Source organism: Bos indicus x Bos taurus, chromosome 20 (assembly GCF_003369695.1).
Source record: "Bos indicus x Bos taurus breed Angus x Brahman F1 hybrid chromosome 20, Bos_hybrid_MaternalHap_v2.0, whole genome shotgun sequence".
Taxonomy (NCBI): Eukaryota; Metazoa; Chordata; class Mammalia; order Artiodactyla; family Bovidae; genus Bos; species Bos indicus x Bos taurus.
The window spans coordinates 60,543,421-60,556,029 of record NC_040095.1 but is presented as its reverse complement, the minus strand read 5'-3'; the positions used below and the strand labels follow the sequence as shown (position 1 = coordinate 60,556,029).

The 12,609-nt window shown below is 39.0% G+C and overlaps 1 pseudogene; it reads right to left on the bottom strand.

Annotated features, from left to right (window-relative positions):
- Positions 1–2,278: 2,278 nt before the first annotated feature.
- On the bottom strand, positions 2,279–3,874 carry LOC113878950 (annotated as a pseudogene).
- Positions 3,875–12,609: the final 8,735 nt, after the last annotated feature.

The window sequence follows — 12,609 nt, the reverse complement described above, 5'->3', positions numbered from 1 at the left end:
GTGTGTTATTTGTTGTTTTTCCCTTGCTGCTTTTAATATTTGTTCTTTGTGTTTCATCTTTGTTAATTTGATTAATATGTGTCTTGGGGTGTTTTGCCTTGGGTTTATCCTGTTTGGGACTCTCTGGGTTTCTTGTACTTGGGTGAGTATTTCCTTCCCCATTTTAGGGAAGTTTTCCACTATTATCTCCTCAAGTATTTTCTCGTGGTCTTTCTTTTTGTCTTCTTCTTCTGGAACCCCTATGATTCGAATGATGTAGCGTTTAATATTGTCCCGGAGGTCTCTGAGATTGTCCTCATTTCTTTTAATTCATTTTTCTTTTATCCTCTCTGATTCATTTATTTCTACCATTCTATCTTCTAATTCACTAATCCTGTCTTCTGCCTCTGTTATTCTACTATTTGTTGCCTCCAGAGTGTTTTTAATTTCACTTATTGCATTATTCATTATATATTGACTCTTTTTTATTTCTTCTAGGTCCTTGTTAAACCTTTCTTGCATCTTCTCAATCCTTGTCTCCAGGCTATTTATCTGTGATTCCATTTTAGTTTCAAGATTTTGGATCAATTTCACTATCATTATTCGGAATTCTTTATCAGGTAGATTCCCTATCTCTTCCTCTTTTGTTTGGTTTGGTGGGCATTTATCCTGTTCCTTTATCTGCTGAGTATTCCTCTGTCTCTTCATCTTGTTTAAATTGCTGAGTTTGGGGTGTCCTTTCTGTATTCTGGCAGTTTGTGGAGTTCTCTTTATTGTGGCGTTTCCTCACTGTGTGTGGGTTTGTACAGGTGGCTTGTCAAGGTTTCCTGGTTAGGGAAGCTTGTGTCGGTGTTCTGGTGGGTGGAGCTGTATTTCTTCTCTCTCCTTTCGAAGAGTTGGGTTGCTTTTCTGGGTGCCTGACGTCCTCTGCCGGCATTCAGAAGTTGTTTTGTGGAATTTACTCGACGTTTAAATGCTCTTTTGATGAATTTGTGGGGGAGAAAGTGTTCTTCCCGTCCTACTCCTCCGCCATCTTGGCTCCTCCTCTGTTGCTTTGTTTTTACATTGTACTCCTAACTCCTAGCAGAGCTATTGATGAAAAAGTTGTATAATCATGTTTATTTAATTAACAAATAAAAAAAAGCCAAGGGAATTATTGTATAAAATCTTTTCATAATCTTTAAAACGCTGATTTCTTTTTATTATTTCCAGCTGCATTTGAATTTCACATATTTCTTGGGCATAAAAATAGATAGAATGTGGTTCTTGGAAAGCTCTACTTTCCAGACCATTCTTGTGAAATTGTAAAATTTGCAGAATATTTTTTTTTCATTGTTAGCTGATTTGTCTAGTTCTTTATATAAAGTTTTTCAAAATTGAAATGAATATTTTTGTGGAATATTCAAGCCATGCATTTCTGGAGAATGTATCACTGTTTATCTGCTTCAAATATTTTTTTATGTAAAATAATTTGCATCATTCATACTTTAAAGGACTTTTATATTGTAGTTTTAGTTTTTTCACATATTAATATTCAAGTTACTGAACATATTAATACAAAGATATTTAAAACCAAGTGGGAAGCTTTAATTTTCATCTTTACAATAGATTTCTGTAACTGCCAAAGGGCTGCTTTGGATTTGTTTTGAATGTGAATTACCATTTCAATCTCAATGGTCTTTTTTTTTTTATTGCATCACTGTTTTTATTTACAACTTTATTGGCAAAAAAGAAAAGGGAGTAGTTTCAAACAGTTTAACACAGGGCATTGCAGTTGATCTTTTCAGATTAATGAAATTTCATTTTAAATGACCATCTAATTGTCCAAAGATATACAATAATGAACCTGCATATGCAGTTTCCTTGATGAAGTACAGGCTCGTATCTTAGGCAGTCTTTTAAACATATAAATACAAAGGAAATAGAATCACTCATTAAAAATTGCATTAAATGAAGGGTAATTTAAATTTATGTTGTCCTTGTAACAACACATGCCCAGTGAAAATCAAAAGCTGGAAAAGTAGTTTACACTTCCTACTTGAGTGGACAATAACAACAATCAATCATTTCCTGCAATGACCATTTATCTTTAATTTATCATGAACTACTCTGAACTTACTATGAGATGTAGCCAAAGTCACAAAACAAGATGTAGGGAGAATATTCCTTTTTTGGAGGAACTAAGCCCTCCAGAATCAGCATGGGAAACAAACATCCTGTTGAAGAGTTCTAGGTGGAAAAAAATTAATGTAGTCAATTTCAACTCCTGCTGAGCTGGCTCAATTTTTTCATTGACTTGTTTGGTGTCATTCTTCTAAATCAAGTGTGTTTAATTCTTCTAGTTCATCCAAATCTTCCCCAGTAAACAGATTTTCATCAACAGGAACAGCATCGATGGCTCCATTTTGCTGTCTTCCCCCTTTCTTGTCCTCTTCCAGATCACTTCTCTCACCATTTTCAGCCCTACCTCCGGAAGCTTCACTTAATTTGTTTCAATCCTTTTCTGAAGTATATGTGCTGAATCTTTCAAGACTGGCTACAGTAATACCTGTCTCACCTACATCTCTTGGAATGTACAGGCTTAAATCTATGTCATTTACACTCACTGAATCATCAACCTCATCACCACCTCTTCCCTGGGTGTCATGGGTATCATCTGCTTCCTCATCATCATCATCAACTAGTTCAGGGCGAAATTCAAACACCTCACGACCACTGATCACTAATGCTTTCCCAGCTTTAAAATCTGCTTTCCTTCTTTCTGTATCTTGCTCAAGTTTATCAATCTTTTCTTTTTATTTTATTTAATTTTTTAACTTTAAAATATTGTATTGGTTTTGCCATATATCAACATGAATCCACTACAGGTATACATGTGTTCCCCTTCCTGAACCCTCCTCCCTCTTCCCTCCCCGTACCATCCCTCTGAGTCATCCCAGTGCACTAGCCCCAAGCATCCAGTATCTTGCATCAAACCTGGACTGGCGACTTGTTTCATATATGATATTATACATGTTTCAATGCCATTCTCCCAAATCATCCCACCCTCTCCCTCTCCCACAGAGGCCACAAGACTGTTCTATATATCAGTGTGTCAATCTTTTCTTGTCTTTTTCTTTTCTTCCATGCAAGAAAAGATTTTAGAGTGATTTTGGTAACATTTGGACCTAGGGAAGAACGCTCTCTTTCAATTAGATCTTCTAATGAAATTTCATCTTCTTTCTCTTCTTTCTTTTTATCTTTTTTCAAGACAAATCCAGGAGGCGGTACATGACAATACATGCAAATATCACTCCCTCCAGGACATACCTCAAACCAGCCATATTTGTTGTTTTCAATAGCTTCAAGGAAATGCTTGCACACTATTTGAGTTTTTGTTTTTTTCTTTTCCGCCTCACCGTGCTTCTTATTCACAACTTCTTCCAGTTTTTTCTCATCCCAATTATCCATAGTATCATTTTCAAGTTCTTCATCTCTTGCATCAATGTAAACACTTTGCTTTTCACATTTTTTCTCCAGTCAAGTCATGAGAGAACTTACACTTATCTCCTTTAGTACACTGTCCTTGCTTGAAGAATGCACATACTATGGATTTGGGATCTGCACCTTTACTTATTTTTTGAGCAGCAACTACAGGTTTGAACAACTCATTTAGCTCTTGCAATGCTTTCTTCTTGTCATCTTTCTTCAACTTCTTTTCAGCTTCACTTTGTGCTACCTGACGTGGATTCTGTTGACCAAATTTAACTTGATGAGTGACAGCCTTGATAAACTTCTGTTGCTTTGCTCCTTTCTTATTCTTCAGACCAAAAGTTTTGTCTTCGATAATCTTCTCCTTCGTTTTCTGCTCCGTTTTTTTGCTGCCCCCAGCCTGAGCCTGTTTCTTGGGGGGCATTGTGGAGACAGTTTGCACAGGCCAGACTTAAGTGCAGCTGGACTTCCTCAGGGACTCTGGCCCTGCGGAAGGAAGAGGAGGAAGATGCGCGCTGCCATTGCCGCCGCACTGCACGTAAAGCTACTCCCTCAATGGTCTTTAAATCATGATTAGCAAGAAGATAAGTGTTAGAAATTATACACGTATATATAAATATTACAATGTTAGAAGTATATATATATACACATATATGTGGTTCATTTTTATTTTATGCTTATGTATATAAATTAGTTTGATAGAGCTGATGTAACAAAGTAAGGTACAGTTGGTAGATTAAAACAATAGATATTTATTTTCTCATAGTTCTGGAGCCTAGACCTCTGAAATTAAGGTGTCAGTAGGGCCATGCTTTCTGTGAAATTTCCAAGTGAGGAGATTCCTTGCCTCTTCCAGCATTTGGTGTTTGCAAACATTCCTTGACATTCCCTGGGTTGTAGATATTGGGTTGGCCACAAAATTTATTCATGTTTTTCTGTAACAGCTGAAAAATCCAAATGAACATTATGGCCAGCCTAATACATCACTCCAGTCACGTGTTCATCTTCTCCCTATGTGTCTTCAGATCATTTTCCCTCTGTGCCTCTCTCTTTGTCTCAAACTTTCTTTTTTATTATATAACGGCACCATATTGGATTAGAACCTGCAGTAAAGGCCTCTTAGTAACTAGATTACCTATACAAGGAGCCTATTTCCAAATAATGTCACAGCTTGAGGTCCTGGAGCTTTTCATTTCAAGATAAGTTTGTGGAGTGACATAATTAAACCAAAATAGTGTGTTTATTGAATGAATTTACCTTTGAGTAGCTCTAGTTTTCTCCCTTTTCTAAATGAAATAAGGAATCAAGATAAAGATAATTATCATCTTCTAACCAAATTTAATGGTCAAGAAAATTTTCAAATGGACTAAAATCTTGAAAACATGGCCTCATTCACATTTCTTTTAAAGATAGGCCATAGTTTTGCTTTCATGAGATACCTCTTTAAAATACAAACTGAGCACAAAATTCATTTTAGATCACATTTTTGGTGATTGGTTCAGCAGATCAAATTAGGCAGACTCTGTAGAGAAGGAAAATTTTTTGTTTAAATTTTTATCACAAGTTGAAAGAGTTGATTCCTTAGGGTGACATTGACATTATGTTAATGCAGGCAACTACAAACTTCTCAGAATAGTATATTCAAAGGACAACATCTGGCATCTGGAGGTCTTAATCCCAAGGGAGGAACAATGCTGCAGGGGACACAGCATAGCACTATTTATATTAAAATGGAAAGAACGGAAAGACAAAATTGTCTTTGTCACAAGAACATATACCTTCAATCTAATCATGATAAAAGCATCAGACAAATGTATTTTGAGGAACATTCTACAAAACACCTGAGGAGTCCTCTTAAATATTTTTAAATGACTCCTCAACGTCATTGGAACAAAGACTTTGAGAAAACACTGTTGTCAAGCGGGGCTTGGGAGACATGAAAATCAGTGCAATGTAGTATCCTGGATGGGCTCCTAGGACAGAAAATGAACATGAGGGAAAACACTAAGGACATTTTAAAACTTTGTTGATAATAACAGATCGATATTGTGACAAATACGCCACATTAGTGCAAGCTGCTAATACAGAGGAAACCGAGTGCTATAAACTCTCTGAATGATCTATACAACTTTTCCACAAGTGTAAGAGAATTCCAAGATAAAAAACTTATTTTACTAAAAAATGGAAGATGAAACTAACATTTGGCAAACTTTGTCTCCTGTTCAAGAAGGAGTTACTGTATTGGCTGAAGGAATCAACACTATCTTATCAAGAAAAAGTGGGGCTGCTACTCCATAGAAAAGGAGGGAGGCATATGTCTAGAATATAAACTATCCTTTGGGATAGCCCCATGTCCTACTTGGCAATCAATGGGAAACTACAGAAATATATAAGAGCCAGGACTGGACTGCTAATAGCCCAGAACCTTCAGAAAGCAAGATGATTTGGGATCATCCTATCAGACAAAGAACTACACCAAGATGCTGGCAAATGGGGAAGAAAATAAGGTGTACATCGTGAAGGAGTTCTTCTTCTGGCATCATGTATTTTTGCCTTTTCATACTGTCCATGGGGTTCTCCATGCACTGGTCCTTCTCCAGTGGACCGCATTTGTGAGAACTCTTCACTATGGCCCAACTGTCTTGGGTGGCCTTCCATGGCATGACTCATAGCTTCCTTGAGTTATGCAAGCCCTTTCGCTATGACAAGACTCTGATCCCATGATGCTGGGAAAGATTGAAGGCAAAATGAGAAGGGGGCAGCAGAGAATAAGATGGGTAGATAGCATCACCAACTCAGTGTACATGAATTTGAGCAAACTCCAGGAGATAGCGGAGGACAGATGAGCCTGGCATGGTATAGTCCTCAGGGTCTCAAAGAGTCGGACACAACTTAGTGACTGAACAACAGCAACAACAACAACAATGAATGAGTAAAGTTGTAAAAGTAACGACCATAAAATCAACTGTGGCAAAGAGGGGATTGTAATAGTTATGAGTATTTCTTTCTTATTTTGGTATTTATGGACTACTGTACAATTAACCAATTTTACCCCTTCTTCCATTTTTTTTTTATGTCATCTTACCTAGAAATGTTAGTAGATATTCTTATATTTTAGTATTTAGGCTGAAGTATATTAAGGAGGGCTATGACTCAGCTCAAAGAGGAGTGAACCTCACCCAAACATGGATAATGTAACTGCGTAACCTCTTGGGGAGCAATTAGAATGTTCTCAGTGTATGAGAAAGAGTAGAAACATTACGGGTGAAATGAAATATTTACTTTAAAATTTAGGATGGTTAAAAGAGACATGCATGCAAGCTAAGTCTCTTCAGTCATGTCCGACTCTGTGCCACCCCATGGACTATACCTCTAGGTTCCTCTGTCCATGGTATTCTCCAGGAAAGAATACTGGAGTGGGCTGCCATGCCTTTCTCCAAAAGAGACATAGATGCCAAGATAAATATAAGTGGCAAGATAAGAGGTTGACTGGTGGCACTGGACTGTGTCAACTTAGCTATGAGATGCACTGGGTTAGAGAAAGGTATGCAGGATATTGAAGGCAAGATCCGAAGGAGTGCCTTTAGATCTTACAGACCTTCTGGCCTTTTTGGGCCCATTTTGCCTTCAGATAATTAAGTCCTTATGAGTTAAGATCTCCATGGGAGGTGGAGGCACTGTCCCTCCCAGGCTTCCTCTCTGATCTTCTGGTTCAGGAGCTCAGCCAGGTGTTTTCCTTCAGGTTCTCCCCACCCTGGGCCAGATACCCTTGGGAAGGTCATCAGAATCTTCTATAGGTCATTTCACAGTCAAGATGGCGGGCAGTGAGATTGACACAGGCTCTCATTTGCTCTTGAGGGTTTTAGTTTGTCCTCATGGGTTTAAATTTGTTTTTGCGTATATGTCTGCTGCATTTCCAGCTCTTTTTCTGGATTCATGACACTTCCCCCAGGCTCATCATCATAGCTAGATGCTTTCCAAAGACTTCGTGAGCTCCCACAAAGGACCGTGTAAGGATTGATCACCAAAGTCAATGACCTACATCATGTCATTCCCGGTGCAAGCATGTGTGCTAAGTCACTTCAGTCATGTCTGATTCTTTGCGACTCTATGGACTGCAGCCCGCCAGGCTCCTCTGTCCATGGGACTCTCTAGGCAAGAATACTGGAGTGGGTTGCCATGCCCGTCTCCAGGGGATCTTTTGACCCCAGGATTGAACCCATGTCTCTTATATCTCCTGTACTGGTAGGTGGGTTCTCATTCATGGTAGTTCTGCTTATCTGGTCAAACCCTTAGTAATGTGAAACACACAAAGGACAGTTGTGGAGGTAGATGAACCAGAATGGGAAGCCAGAGGGCAAACATTAGCGTCACAAATCAGACAGAGAATTTGGAGAAGCATCTGGATTCTCCTTCCCCACCCCCAACACTGCTTGAAGAAGCAAAGAATAGCAGGTGTATCTGCACAAGAAATAAAGCAACCAGCAGCCACTATAAAGGCAAGAGGTGTCCTAGGAAGACAGTAGCACCTTGAGGACACAAGGAACCCAAGAAGCGGATCAAGGTGCCAACTCAGCCCACTAGGCAGCATGGCCTTCCCAAATTAGCCTGCTCAATTACAAGAAACAAGGTTCTGTAATCAATCACATCTGTACACAGAGACAAATGAACACAGGTTATCAAATTAAAGGAAAGTAGAGAAATCAAACCTTACTAATTACTTGAAGGAAAGCAGTAACATGAATGAGCCATCAACCTTAACCAACAGAATAATTCATTAACACTGGACTATGCAGGAGCAATCCTTAAGCATTTAAACATTTAAAACAAATGTGTTTAGATACACTGGACATGGATTTAATTCCCACAAAATACACTGTTATAAACTAGGGAAAAACATACTTTAAAACTTAAAGCCTTAATAAAACAAATGAAAAATGGGAAAACATAGTAAGAGGATGAGAGGCAGAAGGAAGAGAGCTCAGTTATTTACAAGTGAATATGAGTCAGATGAAGACCTACAACATCTTTTAGAACTAACACTCAAAAAAGATGTGCTTTTCATTATAGGGGACTGGAATGCAAAAGTAGGAAGTCAAGAAACACCTAGAGTAACAGGCAAATTTGGCCTTGGAATATGGAATGAAGCAGGGCAAAGACTAATAGAGTTTTGCCAAGAAACTGCACTGATCATAACAAACACCCTCTTCCAACAACACAAGAGAAGACTCTACACATGGACATCACTAGATGGTCAACACCGAAATCAGATTGATTACATTCTTTGCAGCCAAAGATGGAGAAGTTCTATACAGTCAGCAAAAACAAGACCAGGAGCCGACTGTGGCTCAGATCATGAACTCCTTATTGCCAAATTCAGACTTAAATTGAAGAAAGTAGGGAAAACCACTAGACCATACAGGTATGACCTAAATCAAATCCCTTATGATTATACAGTGGAAGTGAGAAATAGATTTAAGGACCTAGATCTGATAGATAGAGTACCTGATGAACTATGGAATGAGGTTCATGACATTGTACAGGAGACAGGGATCAAGACCATCCCCATGGAAAAGAAATGCAAAAAAGCAAAATGGCTGCCTGGGGAGGCCTTACAAATAGCTGTGAAAAGAAGAGAAGTGAAAAGCAAAGGAGAAAAGGAAAGATATAAGCATCTGAATGCAGAGTTCCAAAGAATAGCAAGAAGAGATGATAAAGCCTTCTTCAGCTACCAATGCAAAGAAACAGAGGAAAACAACAGAATGGGAAAGACTAGAGATCTCTTCAAGAAAATTAGAGATACCAAGGAAACATTTCATGCAAAGATGGGCACAATAAAGGACAGAAATGGTATGGACCTAACAGAAGCAGAAGATATTAAGAAGAGATGACAAGAATACACAGAAGAAATGAACAAAAAAGATCTTCATGACTGAGATAATCACGATGGTGTGATCACTGACCTAGAGCCAGACATCCTGGAATGTGAAGTCAAGTGGGCCTTAGAAAGCATCACTATGAACAAAGCAAGTGGAGGTGATGGAATTCCAGTTGAGCTATTTCAAATCCTGAAAGATGATGCTGTGAGAGTGCTGCATTCAATATGCCTGCAAATTTGGAAAACTCAGCAGTGGCCACAGGACTGGAAAAGGTCATTCCAATCCCAAAGAAAGGCAATGCCAAAGAATGCTCAAACTACCACACAATTGCACTCATCTCACATGCTAGTAAAGTAATGCTCAAAATTTTCCAAGCCAGGCTTCAGCAATATGTGAACTCTGAACTTCCTGATGTTCAAGATGGATTTAGAAAAGGTAGAGGAACCAGAGATCAAATTGCCAACATCCTCTGGATCATGGAAAAAGCAAGAGAGTTTCAGAAAAACATCTATTTTTGCTTTATTAACTATGCCAAAGCCTTGACTGTGTGGATAACAATCAACTGTGGAAAATTCTTCAAGAGATGGGAATACCAGACCACCTGATCTGCCTCTTGAGAAATCTGTATACAGGTCAGGAAGCAACAGTTAGAACTCGACATGGAACAACAGACTGGTTCCAAATAGGAAAAGGAGTACGTCAAGGCTCTATATTGTCACCCTGTTTATTAAACTTATATGCAGAATACATCATGAGAAACACTGGACTGGAAGAAACACAAGCTGGAATCAAGATGGCTGGGAGAAATATCAAAACCTCAGATATGCAGATGACACCACCCTTATGGCAGAAAGTGAAGAGGAACTCAAAAGCCTCTTGATGAAAGTGAAAGTGGAGAGTGAAAAAGTTGTCTTAAAGCTCAACATTCAGAAAATGAAGATCATGGCATCTGGTCCCATCATTTCATGGGAAATAGATGGGGAAACAGTGGAAACAGTGTCAGACTTTATTTTTCTGGGCTACAAAATCACTGCAGATGGTGACTGCAGCCATGAAATTAAAAGATGCTTACTCCTTGGAAGGAAAGTTATGGCCAACCTAGATAGCATATTCAAAACAGAGCCAACAAAGGTTCGTCTAGTGAAGGCTATGGTTTTTCCTGTGGTCATGTATGGATGTGAGAGTTGGACTGTGAAGAAGGCTGAGCGCCAAAGAATTGATGCTTTTGAAGTGTGGTGTTGGAGAAGACTCTTGAGAGTCCCTTGGACTGCAAGGAGATGCAACCAGTCCATTCTGAAGGAGATCAGCCCTGGGATTTCTTTGGAAGGAATGATGCTAAAGCTGAAACTCCAGTACTTTGGCCACCTCATGCAAGGAATTGGCTCATTGGAAAGGACTCTGATGCTGGGAGCAATTGGGGGCAAGAGAAGAAGGGGACGACAGAGGATGAGATGGCTGGATGGCATCACTGACTTGATGGACATGAGTCTCAGTGAACTCCGGGAGTTGTTGATGGACAGGGAGGCCTGGCGTGCTGGGATTCATGGGGTTGCAAAGAGTCGGACACGACTGAGCGACTGAACTGATGAGTCAGATGAATAATGAAATTTTCAACACACACATTTAATATGGGGTAGCAATACAATATCTTAAATATACTGGGGGACAATTAACTTGAAATTTGATTCCTCTGTTCATCTATACTAGAATTTGTTGGAAAAGACAAATGAAACCATTTTTTTGGTGCTCAAAGTCTCAGAAATTTTTATCAACTAGAGGGTATCTCTGAAATAATTATTTAGGAATAAATAGTTTTAAGGAAATCTAGGCTAAAAGAAGTCGCAATTCAAAATATAGCAGTAAATCTTAAGTATTTGTCTAAATAATTCTTCCCATAATTTAAAACAATCTGAATACAGAATCCAGAACATCTTAAAATAGAAATCTTGATCAGGGAGAAAAGTAAAAATATGCTAAAGGTTCTCTTCTTCATAGATAAGATGGAGATACTGTTTAGCTCCAATCTGTAGTGGAGAAATTTGAGATGAGTGGAACCAAAAGAATTGATCAAATCACCAAAATAATGAGGAAAAGGTAAAATAGCAAGTTGGGAACTAGAAAACATGAAATACAATGACAGAGATACAGCCAGGAGAATCAGTCTGATGAAGGATGAAGTGGAGAGCATCTCAGTGGTTCAAATAATCCAGCAAACATCCTGTGCAACAGGCTGTTTACAAGAAATGGTACTCAAAGTAGAAAAAATATAAAGTCTAAAGATACTGGGATGGAAATGCTTTTTGCACAAAAAATTAAACCACATATTATAACACTGATGTCAGATGAAATTCAAAGAAAAAGGTTTGCAAGGGTTCAGAGGATGCACCTTCATCCTCTTCATTCATTACAGTGCCAAAGCTCTGATGAATTAAGGAGACATTCATTAGGTCTGTGAAGTGTGTCTGAAGTATGGATGGTACTGTTGTTATTATAAGAAGGTGGCCAAGAACAAGACCGACCCAGTGCATAGTGAAAACAGGAACTTTCTTTTTTTTAATTTAATTTTATTTTTTAACTTTACAATATTGTATTGGTTTTGCCATATATCAACATGAATCTGCCACAGGTATACATGTGTTCCCCCTCCTGAACCCCCCTCTCTCCTCCCTCCTCGTACCATCCCTCTGGGTGGTCCCAGTGCACCAGCCCCAAGCATCCAGTATCGTGCATCGAACCTGGACTGGCGACTCATTTCATATATGATATTATACATGTTTCAATGCCATTCTCCGAAATCATCCCACCCTCTCCCTCTCCCACAGAGTCCAAAAGACTGTTCTATACATCAGTGTCTCTTTTGCTGTCTCGTATACAGGGTTATTGTTACCATTTTTCTAAATTCCATATATATGCGTTAGTATACTATATTGGTGTTTTTCTTTCTGGCTTACTTCACTCTGTATCAGATCAGATCAGATCAGTCGCTCAGTCGTGTCCAAATCTTTGTGACCCCATGAATCCCAGCACGCCAGGCCTCCCTGTCCATCACCAACTCCCGGAGTTCACTGAGACTCACGTCCATCGAGTCAGTGATGCCATCCAGCCATCTCATCCTCTGTCGTCCCCTTCTCCTCCCACCCCCAGTCCCTCCAGCATCAGAGTCTTTTCCAATGAGTCAACTCTTCGCATGAGGTGGCCAAAGTACTGGAGTTTCAGCTTTAGCATCATTCCTTCCAAAGAAATCCCAGGGCTGATCTCCTTCAGAATGGACTGGTTGCAT